A 14,322-nucleotide genomic window follows, 5' to 3' on the forward strand; every position below is an offset into this window, starting at 1 on the left:
ATTAATTGGTTTTCATTAACTGTTTTCTGTTAAAATTATTTGCATTATCCAGTTTTGATATAATGATAAGAATTTTTTGTAGAGATTCAACTTTGTTATGTTGGTGTATAGTGACAACTTTCCTTTCAACTTCATTGAATCGAATATCGTTGCAATTAAACCTTGTATTTAAAAACAACCACCTGAGTGATGTAGTAATACGCAATGCAAACTAAAAAGAAATTGTGATTAACAAACTCTGTTTCTAGCTCAAATTAAACAATAGCGTATTTTGAAGTCAATTTAGTAGACTCGCTTGAAGCTTTTCAACCAAAACAATGCCATCTAACTAGGGTTAAGAGCAATTTTTGTTATTTACAGTTTTTGTTGTTTTGCTTTGTGTATTACTATCATCAGACAAAACAAAAAACAACAACGCGATCAATTTTTGCCTCACCAAAAAAGTGAACAGAACCTCTCATCGATGAAATCAAGTTATAAAATGACCAAAAGGAGAAAAAAAAGGCATTGTTCAAAATTAAACATTGTTTTTGAAAAATATTAATTTTAAAGTGATAAACCATTAGCTATATTTTAAAATCGTTGTATTTAATCAATAAAAAACTGCATAGGAAGCTACTGAGACCTGCCGTAGATCAAAATTGGTCAAAATCCGAAAAACAAAAGCCATAAATTAGAATAAAAATAGCATAAAATGGTGTCGAAACTGTTAAAATTTTTAGCTTCAACTAAAACGTATCAATTTCTAGCTAAGCAATCTTTCAACGCTAATGTCACCTGCCATTATGTGAACATTTAACACAGAAGCAAACCAGAACCTAAAACGTATAATCCCATACACATATAATAAGAGTTGAATAAAAAAATCGTAGGACCAAAGTCATAAATACCATCAGTTAGTTGAAAAAACTGCTCTAAACATTACACTGCAATCCACTAAAAAGAGATTGCGACCTGTGGAAAGTTCCGATTGTTCACCAAAATTTTCTTTTGAAGACATTTTGAAGAGTACATGAACCAATAGCTATCGACGGAACCTTATATAGTTTCACTTATAGAAAGCAATGATGGCAATTAGATCCTTGCTTGGCGAAATTGGATCATGGGATTGCAAAGAGAGCAACAAAAGCAGACAAAAGAGGAAATCATTTAAAGTTTACGAAACCGTCTTGTCGAAACAAAAAAAGATGAGTTTTTCTCTGAAAACACATGTCCTTTTGGCCTCACTTGCATCAAAATAGGATTAACATATACTTGAAGAAAAGAGCACCCCCATTGAATCAAAATAATTTTGGATTGTAGAAATCTCGAAGAGACCTGTCATACGTATATACATCACTTCTAAACTAGTGCAGTAAAATTAATATGATGTATTATTTAGTTCAAACTTATTTGCCCTCTATTTTGATGAAAATTTGATCTTATTCTTTATTCATACCGTTTATGCTCCCACGTACTGATCCAATGTCTGATCGTACATATTACTTTCCGTGTTACAATTTCATTTCTGATCACAAACGTCAAGTACTTGATAATTCATTCAGTTACAACTTTCGCTTGGAGTCCAGTTCATCAATTCTTCTCTTGGTTCTCGCGTCGCAAAGCATAAGCCTAAATCAACTTGGTCTCTTGCCAAGCGAAATCAATTGAAGATAATAAGCCGTCATCTCGCCTCGCGAATACCGTGTTCTTCGAATCAAGTACGGCATGGTGCAGACAGAAAAGAAACGCACTTCCTTGGGAATTGATGCATTCTGTGAAAACGAACTCGAGACTATCCCCTTCGTCGGAAAACTTGGATGGTTTAATACAAACTAGCGTTGTTAGCAAAAGAAATAATAACCTTGGACAACCTACTTAGCCCAAAATCCAAAATGTTGAACTTATAAATGGAATCAACTTATGAGGAATCGATTCGAGAAGCATCAGTTCATCCATAACAAGCCGAAACAGAAGATTAATTAGCAGAATGAGTGCAAGAGTGTGATAGAAATTGGGATGTGCGGTGAAAAACTTAGGTCACTCGTTGATCGAAAGTCTGTCTCCTTGGTATACTTAGGTATTGGAGTGTTGCATATTCAATAGCAAGAACCAGCACTACATGCTTGATACTCTAATCAACACAAGAATTCTGGACCCCTCCGGAAGACGTATTTATCAGACCACGAAACTTAGTTTTATTTAGACATGTTTTCTACTTAAAAAAGAACTGAGATGTGAAACGGTTGAAAACTTCTACGGGAGACTAAAAGAACTAGCAAAAAATAGCGACTTCGAAAACAAGGAACAGACACTTTTCAGAGACGTGTTCATAACAAATATGAGAGATCCAGAAATATAAAACGAATTGCTATAAAAAAAACGTTAGAACCCAGGAAGGCACTCGAACGAGCAATCAACATGGAACTAGGTCTGAGAAACCAACATCAAATTCAGGCTGACAACAAAACACTTGTCCCGGCAAAAGTAATTTCAGTTTAATACCCAGCGAGCACTTGCTTTGCGGACTGGTTGAGCGAGAACAACTTCACAAAATCAGCTTTCTGAACTCCCGCTTCCAAATGTCAAAACTTCGGCCTTTTGTGGGCACCAGCTCAAAACGATAGATGCTTTTCACATGGCAAACAACGCAATAACTTCGGCCTATCAGGTCATTTTGCAAAACTTTGCAGAACACCTCGCAAGCAAAGAAAAGTCCCCATCCAGAACCTGAAGAAATATGTAAACGCTGCACACACGGAAGCTCCAATGGATGTGTCTGTAAATTACGTACAATCTTTATCCTGCAACAAATTGTACGAGTCAAATTAGTGAAATGGGCGGGACCATATGGTAGCTACGATAGATGATGACGTCGAACAATTAACCCACTCAACATGCCAATCAAAATTGGCAATTTATCCCTCACACTGCTAGTCGACTTTTGTATTTTAGCGAATGTTGTGTTATAGACAAATCACTTGCAACGCCATTGGTAGAAAAATCTATACAAGCATTCTGGATGATCAAACTGAACCATCCTCAGTTGCGAGAATTCTCAAAAGAACCAATTCAAAACAAAGGAAAAATCTGAACTCCAGTGTCAAGCAACGGTTGGCAATTTCCAGATGCTGAATTCACAGTAGTTGCAGATGGTCTTAAACATTTGATCGGATGTGTTCTACTTTACCAATTAGGACTAGTAGTTGCACAACATCCGTTTCCAAAAGGTACCCGAATGAACAAAATTACGACTAAGTGCCCAAACAAAGAAAAAAATGATGAAAAAATTTCCAAAATTTTTTTTCTCGCATTGGAATATCAAGAAATTGTGCAGCGAAATTCAACACACATTTGCAACCAAGACACCAAAAATGAAGACAAATGACGAATCCCGGTTAATTTAAAAAACAAAGTTGATCTAGACCCAATAAAATTTCCTGATGAAAAAAACCATAAAACTAACCAACTGTCCAGGTCATTATTTTTTTATCCTATCGTAGTCACCATTAAAAGAGACCATTCAACAAAGTTAGCACTAGATTCAAAAATTCACAACAAAGATAATCACAAAAGTTAAAATCAAATGCCGATCATGGAAACAAAAAATCAAATCATTATCTCAATAATTTAGTGCTCCCGCATCGCAAAGCACTATTTGCTTTTCAAATATAGAGCTTAAATATGCTGTTAGCAGTCAATAACAGTCAAGTAATTCTACAAACTGAAACTCGAAAAAACTATTTTCAACAAAATAAGTGCTGATGTGACAAACACATACGGATTCCAAAAAGCATTTTATCGTCTCACTGATATGCAGGCAAAATTTTGAAAGGAAGTGGACCATACATTAATCGGAATGAAAAATATACTTCTACTTAGACTTTTTGATGGTCAGTAAAGCTACAGATGAAGAGCAAAAAAATATATTTCCACTTGTCTACTTCGACGAGATGACAAAAGGTGTGTTTGGCAAAATGAGAAACAGACAGGTTTCGCTATCATGTCTCAGAGGCAGTAATTTTACCAATCGAAATCAAAACAACTGCAATTTTGTCATTTGGTTACTCCCTGGTTCACTGCATTTTATTTGTAAAATTATACCTAATCTAGCCCAAACAAGTCACCCACTACGAACTCTTGGGGCAAATCAGTAAAATTTGTTTGGACTGAAGCACACGAAAACTGTTTCATTGAAAACGCAAATAGCACCGCGAATGCTAAGAAAACTGTCATTACAACCCGTCACTCCAAATTCGATAAAATTTGACGGCTCTTGAACTGGTCATGGAACTGCCTAAGAACAATTAACAGTAGACGGGTGGAAACCTATAGCTTTTACTTCAAGCTTTCAAATTCATGTGAAGAACGATAGTGTAAATGGAATGGAACTGCTAGGAGTAATCTGGTCTACCGAATGTTTTAAAAACTGTTTAGACGGACAGCAATTTAAAGTAATTAATGACCATTGAGCCTTGCTATCAATACGCAAAGAACACTCAAATAAATCAGATAATAGCCGTTTAAAACATGGGTTCGATCGACTGTTGGCTTACCAATTTTCTAGCGAACATATGCCAGGCGCAATAATGGGGCTCGTAGATTATATTTCAAGACATCCAAATTAAAATGCCAAAAAAATTAGTTCATGAGAAAGAATTCCTAGTTGCTAAACTGGAATTACTATCTGAATTCGCAAAGTCGTTTAAAACAATTTCAATCCTATTTTCACTTCATTTGCACTCATTACTTAAAACCCAAAATCGCGCACAGCAAATTAATACATTAAAAAATACTGAATCAAACTCAATAAACACAATTAAAACTACTGCCTGTTGCCCCTCAATCACAAAGGCAAAGTATTAAATTACCACCCGCTATGCAGAATCAACCCTAAGTTTTCAAATCCAAATTTAAAAATTCCAAGTATTCACACTTCGCGCTGCAAATTCCAATTCACAAACATTTCAAATTCCAATTCACCAACGTCCCGCAAATTGGACGGCATTCCAATTATGCTGGCAAAAACCAGCAGCAAACATAAAATTAGTGCTTTTTTCCCGTTTCGAACATCAAAATCATTGACGATATTTTAACTCTAAAACCAATTCAACAAACAAAAAAATCCACGAGTTCAAAATCTAGCAAAGAGATTTTCGAGGGTTACATTTGGAGAAGCTTCCGACAGCAAACATGTCCCTTCAACCCCAATAACCAATTTTTGGGGCCTATCGTCAACTTTCAGCACACCATTAACAAACAGTCCACAAATCACGACACACTTTACATAGGGTTAAAAGTGTTCAGTAAAAGTTTGATAGCTTCATTAACTAGCAAAGACGCAGTCTTAAGGGATATACAAGATTGCGTGCCTGCCAACAAGGAAGAGCAGTTAGAGGCAATTATTCCGTACATGCATTCTTACCAGAGGGATCTCCATTTAATATCTCGCTGCTTTTCTTTTGATAAAAATATAGTACTATCGAATGCACAGCGGGAAACCCTCATTGACGACCTTCATGCCAGTCATCCAGTAATATTGGGAAAGTTCTGTATGGCTCCGCATTGCTGGTGGCTATACAGGAATAGACAGTTAATCATCAGGGCCACTGAATGTAAACCGTGCACTGCAATAGGTAAAAATATAAAATCGGTAATTCTCTGGAAGCAATTTCCACCTCATGTACCAAGCTTTGAAAGAAACCAAGAAATACAATTAGACTTTAATGCCCGATATTCGACGAAATGCAATTTTATTTATATATTTCTTAGCAGCAACGGACCAAGTTTTTAAATACTGTTCATTGCATATTTTTTGGTAAAAAAGCAAATGGAAAAATATAACACAATTTTTGAACCGTTATTTTCAAACTCAAGGATGACCTCGTACAATCCATCTAGATTAAGCAAAATGTCTTGCTGGATATCAGGTAAAAAATTTGGTAATAGAAACAACATAGATTTCGTTGAGGCACAAATTAATGATTATCGCGCAATCAGATTTGTAAAAATATTAATGTAGACCTTTAAAATCAGACTTGAATCTATCAAAGAAGAACAAACAGCAACAAAGTTGTTCCACGTGAAACAAGCACTAAAGACCATGTTATATAGGTTGGGAACATGTGATCATAGGACTACAAAAATTTCGCCCTCCGAAGCCAAATTTGGTCGAAAAACTAATTCCCCGCTACGCAAAATATGCACCACCCCTAAATTGTCCAATCTCTCGTACGATAGTATTATAAAGCACTATTTAGATGAAGACTCAGACACCTCGGAAACCATATTACCCGATGTCTAGTGAGTAAGTGGATACCACACCGACATCGAAGTAAATAAACGAATCACACAAGCAACAGTCGATGCGAGTTATAAAGAAAAGAAGGGTGAGGATGTCGAGCCACGATTTCTTCGTTCAAGTAATCTCTGCCGGCCGATCTTTTTTTCAGAAGGAGCAGTACAGTTGAAACTGGCCAGAAAATACATGAAAAAGAAGCTCCAAGGATTTAAAATGAGGTACTGGCATCGGGGTCCAATACCAGCAAAGTCAGCCCAACAACATCAACAACCCAGGAGCCCGGGGAACCCATTATCACAGTCCGTGACAGCGATATTGCGAAATTCGGAATCCGTCCAGAATAACAGATCTCTTCAATAATGTATGCAGATAGACGGGGACAACGTACAGCAGAAAAACTGGTAGGCGAAAAAGTTCAGAACCATACAAAAAAATTTACTAGGAAACTGAAGGAGGACAAAAAAGTAAAACACGAGCGAAGAGAACCTGGCCGTGGAGTATCTTTCTCTCGTTCAAACATTGAACGCGCCCTTCGCATACGGGTACCACAAATACCAAATTGCTCTGCAGTTCGAAGGCCTAACATTACCTTGACCGAGCAATCGCCAGGCGATTTACCGATCCCAACGACAAATACCGCTCCCCATCTGCTCTAAAACAATTACCACCTACTTACGCAGCGGATACGTTGAATCAAGTTTGATAGCGTGGACGTATATGAAGAAGTCACAATTAATTCGTCAATATTGAGAACTATTCAGACTCATTGACTGATATCCTGCCAAAACGAAAACGAAAGAGCAGGCAGTGTAGAAAACGTACAACACCCATCAACTTATATCGTCAAAAAACCACAGGTAATCGTGGAAAAGGCCCTCGAGGAAACTAACCTTTCGCAGATGAGTGGACTTGTTTCACCTCCTGGCCCACGAGTATTAAAACTTTATAATAGTACTTATCAATATCGATTCATAACCAGCAAATTTATTGTTATTACACAATTAACCGGGGGAAATTATTAATATTGTGAAAGTTTTTTCCAAAATTTCATTTCCGTGAAATTTTTATCAAAAAATTAAGGGGCATGTCATAAGTATATCCATCACTTCTAATTCAGAGTAAAAAAATTGATATGAAATATTATTTAGTTCAAACTTATTTGCCCTCTATTTTGATAAATGTTTGATCTTATTCTATATTCATACTGTTTATGTTCCCGCGTACTGATCCAACGTCTGATCATACTTATTACTTCCTGCGTTATGATTTAATGTCTGATCCCATATTTCGCTTTGTTATCAAGCACGACAAGAGCCAACCTAACCTTACATTGCTGCGTGTCCACTGATTTCATGTATCCCGTCCAAAGTTTAGCATAATAGAATTTTTGGCCTAAAAATATTAAAGTTTTTTGATGCCTTTTGGATAATTATCGGATTCAATTAGCAAAGAACCGGAAATTTTCTAATTCTAGAGCACTGCAATAGGATGCGCTACTAAAATTATTCCCCTTTGGATTTAACAAAAATTGTGTCAGCAGTTTCTAGGTCTGTTCTTCTATTTCTGCTAATTCAAAAACGTGGGCAACATGAATTCAAAATGTTAATCTGATGAATGAAAGTTGACCTTCGAAAAATTTAGCTAACATTTTAGTAAAATTTTCTAAATGAAACATTTCAATGATTCTCCTCAATTTTTAAATGTAAAATCAAAAACTTTATTGTTAAAACTTTAAACATATGTTAGAAAAATCGACAAAATTTTGTTAAAAAAACTTCCATAAATTGTGAAGAAGAAAACGAAAATTTAACAATTGCTATTATTAAACCAAGACGGCTCACGTGAGTTTCTGGATTGAGAAAATTGGTTTGCATCAACCTCCTCTCTTTAGCAAGCAAATAATTGTTTGGATGTCAGAGGGTTATTCATCGGGTTCACATCGGCTGACAATAAACGTGATCTTGTTAAGCCACACGTCTTGAACAAATGTATTTCAACAATTTTTTTGGGAAAACTGTTAAAACACGCGCCTATCTATTGTCCCACCCAGCTAATAACATAAATGTAGTCCTTGACTGTATCTGGAGGTGACGCACTCTGCTCAAAAAGTGTTTATGTTTTATTGATATGTAGAATGCTTGTAATTTTGGACGCATTTTGTGTAATGAACACAACAACATCTTTGCTTTATGTTTTCGTTTCGCTCAGGGTCTGCCATCAATAGTTCAAAAATGACCTATGAAAATAACCAAGCAGACGAAATTAAACTATTACCCAAACTTTGGCCCGTGAAAAGTTTTGCTGCATTTATGTGCTCGTTCAAAAATCCTGATGAAAAGGGCCGTCGGGAACAAAATGCGATACGATTCAGACTTTGGCTCGTTCAAGTTACAAAAAGACTAGGGCCGACAGATAAGTTTCACGATACAAACCTTCCCTGGTTCGTGTTCAAAGGAGTCCGAATTTTTTTTAAAACCAATAATGGCGACTTTCAAGAAATTTTTCAATTTGAAGTGTGCCCTAGAGGTTTTGTGTAAATTTTCGTCCTCTTTTTAATCAATTGTTCCCATCACAATTTAGAAAAATGTGATGTCAAAAAGTGTATACAGATCCACTGTTTATGTGTTTAATTACTACTCAACTTATTGATTGGTTTTCATTAACTTTTTTGTTAAAAATTCCCAATTCTTTAGTTTTGTTAAGATTTGAGTTTGATGTGTACCTCCTATCAATTTATTTAGCACGAATATTGTTTTGAATTTACGGTATTTAAAAGCAGCGACCTGAGTTATGTAGGAATACGCAATGCGAACCTAAAAACCTCTAATTACCGAACTCTGAATTTAACTCAAATTATACGATGGCGAATATCGAAATCAATTCAGGAGACCCACAAGAAACTTTGAACAAAAACATTTGCATATAAGTTTGGTTCGAAGCGGTGATTGATATTAACAGTCAATCGTTGATTTGCATTGCGTATTACTGTCAAAATCAGGTTTTGATGTATAAAAAATCAATCATTGTCTCGACTTTCAGTGATCGCAATTTCAGTTTCAACGTATCAATGCTTGTAATTTTGGACGCATTTTTTGTAACGAACAAATAAACAAATTTGCTTTATGTTTTCGTCTTATTCCGGCTCTGCCATCACTAGTTTTACACAAGTTGAAGCCCTCACTCAAGAATGACCCATGAAAATAACAAGGCAGACGAAATTAAACAATTTTCCAAATTTTGGCCCGTTTAAGTTTTGCTGCACTTATGTGCTCGTTAAAATCCTGATAATAAGGGGCCGTCGGGAACCAAATGCGATACGATTCAGACTTTGGCTCGTTCAAGTTATGAAAAGACTAGAGCCGACAGATAAGTTTCAGAAAACAGTCCTTCCCTGGTTCGTGTTCAAAAAAGTCCGATTTTTTTTAAAGCCAATAATGGCGACTTTAAGAATTTTTTTCAATTTGAATTGTACCCTAAAAGTTTTGTGTAAGTTTTCGTCCTGTCTATTGATCAAGTGTTCAAATCACAATTTGGAAAAATTTGATGTCAAAAAATGTATACAGTTCCACTGTTTTTGTATTTAATTACTACTCAATTTATTGATTGGTTTTCATTAACTTTTATGTTAAAAATTCCCAATTCTTTAGTTTCGTTAAGATTTGAGTTTGCTGTGTAGCTCCTATCAATTTATTTAGCACGAATATTGTTTTAAATTTACGGCATTTAAAAGCAGCCACCTGATTTATGTAGGAATACGCAATGCAAACCAAAAACCTCTAATTACCCAACTCTGTTTTTACTTATATTGTACGATGGCGAATATCGAAATCAATTTAGGAGACCCACTAGAAACTTTGAACAAAACATTTCCATATAAGTTTGGTTCAAAACGGTGACAGATATTAACAGTGTATCGTTGATTTGCATTGCGTATTACTATCAAAATCAGGTTGTGATGTATAAAAAATCAATCATCGCCGCGACTACCAGTGATCACAATTTCAGTTTCAGCGTATCAATGCAGTTGCGTTCCATATGTGTTTTAATTTTCATTATCACAGTTTTTGCAAAAATATTTTTTTAAAATTCAGTTTTCTGTTGCCTCAGCTTAATTCGTAGCTTTAACATTGAAAAAGTTTTGATGTTTCATCATGTTTGATTAGTTGCCTAATAAATACTTAATCGGTTCGAAAAATCTAGCAACAATCCAAAACTATTTTGCATCTTCCAGATTTGTTTTACTTGTAGTATCACGTTTACATTCAATCGCTGTTTTATTTGCTTATTTTCTCGCGTGATTCAAAGTTCCACATAACCCGAGTTGTTGTAATTTTCTGGTTCTGCTTCTTCACTCCGATTTACCTGTGATCCTTGAGCGTTGGTTAAAGTCTTATTTATAAATAGAGCTTCAAAATAAACATCTGATTCGAGCTTGGTATGTTCCTGGTTGTACATTCCTATACTGTGGTTTTCAAACCAGCGATTTGACTTTTAACTCGCAGGTCGTAAAATCTAAACTGTTGTCTAACTTAAAATTAGTTAGAACTTTGATTTTTGCTTTATTGGCATTTTGTTTGCAGTTTTCCGTTCGACAATAACTCAAAAAACACCATTCGTGGACAAATGTGACGGATAATTCCATACGTCAAATTTGAACTAAACTAGCCACACTGTCACTGTTGTTAGTAACTAAATAGATGTAAGCGAGAAATATACCAAAATGCGTCATTATCATTAGACAATCAGAATCGAGTATTTAAATACGTATAGAAATCTTTCCAATTTACGCACAAAGCTCCGAAAAAGTGCAAATAACATAAGACCTAACAAATAAGACATGATTCGGCTCAATAATTTTTGAGTTTTGGATTCATTGGTACAAAATGGTGACTAGCATTGAACTGATTCGTTATCACCGGCCAAAAGAGCATCAAAAATTGCCGTCTAAACTCTCACTTGTTGCTATGTACGTTGTCTACTTATACGTTGCTTTGTCGATAAAACGTTGCTATATATAGCGAAAAAAGATTGAATTGAACATATACGAAAGAGTGGTTTTACACCTTTACAAGTGGCGCCCCACAAGCTTTCTGATGGAGGTTACTTATTTCACAACACAGGTTGTTCAGTATTCGGAAACGAAAGCGTTCAACGTCGACAATTTGACGCTATTTTATACTGTCGAACAGTGATTCCTCCAAAAAATGATCGAAAATTGCACGTGCTGTGTTTAAAAAACAGCTTAAACTTTACTTGCTGTTGTTGAAATTTACATTTATATCCGGTTTTTAACGGATTTTACTTAGCATTGTTGCTTACCCGCCTGCCTTTTTTGTTATTTGCGTACCAAACTCCGGAGAAAAATTGGTATAAATGCGCAATTGAACGAATTTTCCGCTATTTTGACGCAACTGAAACGCCCTCAATATATTTTCAACTTTTAGAAACTCTTACAAATAGTAGGCAGTTGGTGAAAGGGCCTCAAAACAGTCAAAGCATGAGGTTCAGAAAATGCACCGTGTTACAATAGTTTGTGCTCCATCCGAGGACTGCTTCAACTTCAGAGAAAAGTGGTTTCGAGAGTGGACCTCCAGCTGCTCCGTTGTTCGGAAATTGGCCCCAAAATCAGCTTCTGACAAACTTGAACAAGGATTCTTTCAAAAACTGAGCCTCTTGCTATTTTTGACGTCTTGAATTGATACTAGTGAGATTTTAGACGGCAAATTATCCAACCACCAAAGAAACTCCAAGTTCTTCCCTAACACTCTCGGTAGTTTTTTGAAAACAGGTCACCATTAACTTCCGCACATGTAAAGTTCAGAAGGGAAAACATCAATTTTGAAATTTCCGGGCCGATTATCAGAAATTATTATAGATTTGTGGTAATTGGCCGATATAGTAAAAAATTCACCTCTGATATAGAAAAGATTGAGTGAACATGGTGCTAAAAGGTTCAATTTTAAGAACTTTTGGTCAATTTTGATGCAAATGAAAAAACTTAGAAAACTAATATCAAATATTGACAAACCGTACTTTCAGGCATAAAACCATCCATTTTAATGGATTACCGTTCCGTATTCAAGAATTTGCAGAAAAAATTGACCAAAAGTTGGAAAATTGGACAAAAACAGAAGGTTCGTCAATTGAGTGAAACTCATTACACACAGAAAATTTGTGGAAAAAATCCACAACCTCCGGTCTAAAGAAAAAATTACCAAATTCCCAAAATTTTGTTTCGTCGCTCGTTTAAGTAACGTTTCGTACGCGTCCTTTTTGTCCTTTCACTCGTCAATTGTCCGTGTTCCGTTTTTTTCTCAAAACGATCGCTCTCCAAAAATTTCTCTATTCGTTTTCTCCGTCTACTTTTCCGGATTTCGATGCAGTATGTTGTCATATATGATGAAGTATGTTTCTGCTTTTGTTGCAATATGTTGATTAAGCTAGTATGCTGGTTAGTTGCTTTAGTCTTGTTGCTTTCTGGGGTGTGACTTAGGTTTGTTCTAGAGTTACGGCTAGTTGGTTCCTGGACTTCTCCAACTTACTAGTTAACTAGAACCCCTGTTGTATTATATTGATTTTTGCTGCTGTATGTTTGCGTGTAACTGATGATTGTTAGTTGGTTTGGTCTTTTGCCTTCTAGGGTGCGACTTAAGTGTATTCTGGAGTTACGGCTAGATTGTTTCTTAACTTTTCCAGCCTTCATAGACTACAAAAGCGCTGCATATTACTTAACTTTTGCTGTAGTTTGTTTAATATTGTTGGTATGCTGGTGGTATGCTGTTGGTATGCTTGTCGGTTGTTTAGGTTTGAATATTGCTAGGGTGTGACTTAAGTTTATTCTAGAGTTACAGCTAGTAAATTTCTTGCTGTTTTCAACCCTTTAATATACTACTGTTTGCCGTAATTTGCTTTGTTATTTTCAGATGTCAAGCCCCATAATGACTTGTGCTAGCTGGTCTCTTGCAGTAGCATCTCTCTTCCTTCCTAGGGTGTGACTTAAGTTTATTCTGGAGTTTAAAAATGCGGAGTTTAATCTGGAGTTTAATGCGGAGTCTGTACCGCATTAAAACTTACCGTCAAGCGTATAAACACAGAAATCATCGACACAAAGATGGTTCAATTGACTCTGACACCTCATAAAGATCAACACTTCGAAGCATTAACTGTGTGCCCCTATGTGAGGGAAACATTAAACGTAGGTTCCTACATCGTTGATGTTAAGTCCATGCAAGAAACTTACCCACATCTGGCCGTCCTAGAGCCAGTAAAGTATAGCTATGGGAACATTGAGATGATACTTGGAAAGGATGTTCACCATGCCGTCCACCCGTTAGAGTACTTTGCAGTCGAGGAAAAGTGCTCACCGTTCGCTGTTCGCTTGCCCATAGGTTGGGTTTTAAGCGGCCCACTTCCGTCAAGATCAAGTTCAGTCTCAACGTGTTTCAAAGCCATTGTCGAAGAGGATTATGAATTAGCTTGTCAGTTTAAGTCTTGGTATGAAATGGAATCGTACGGCGCATACAAGCAGGTTGACCAACGATCCGCAGCGGATGCTCGCGCGCAGGAAATACTTGAAATAACAACTTTTCATAACGGCCAAAGATACGATGTCGGTATGCTATGGGCTGATGACAACACCCAGCTCCCGAACAACTACTTTTCGTCATTGGTACATCTCAAGTCTCTCGAGAAGCGGCTCTCGAGAGACACAAGATTGAACGAAAATTATACTAATACCATCCGTGAAGACTTGGAAAAAGGTTACTTAATAACAGTCCCTGATGCTCACAAGGTCGAGCAGCGGTCGGATAAAGAGTGGTAATTACCACATAACCCTGTAACCAACCCGAACAAACCGGGGAAAGTGCGTAGGGCATTAAATGGTGCTGCAAAGTTCCACGGTGTTTTTTTGAATAAATCTTTGCTCACTGGCCCCGACCTACTCCAAAACCTAGTCCATGTACTACTTAGGTTCCGTCAACATCAATTCACCGTGTCCGCAGATATCGAGGGTATGTTCCAAGTGGGTGTCCCTGACCGTG

This window comes from Convolutriloba macropyga, chromosome 9 (assembly GCF_964194025.1).
Source record: "Convolutriloba macropyga chromosome 9, txConMacr16.3, whole genome shotgun sequence".
Classification (NCBI taxonomy): Eukaryota; Metazoa; Xenacoelomorpha; order Acoela; family Convolutidae; genus Convolutriloba; species Convolutriloba macropyga.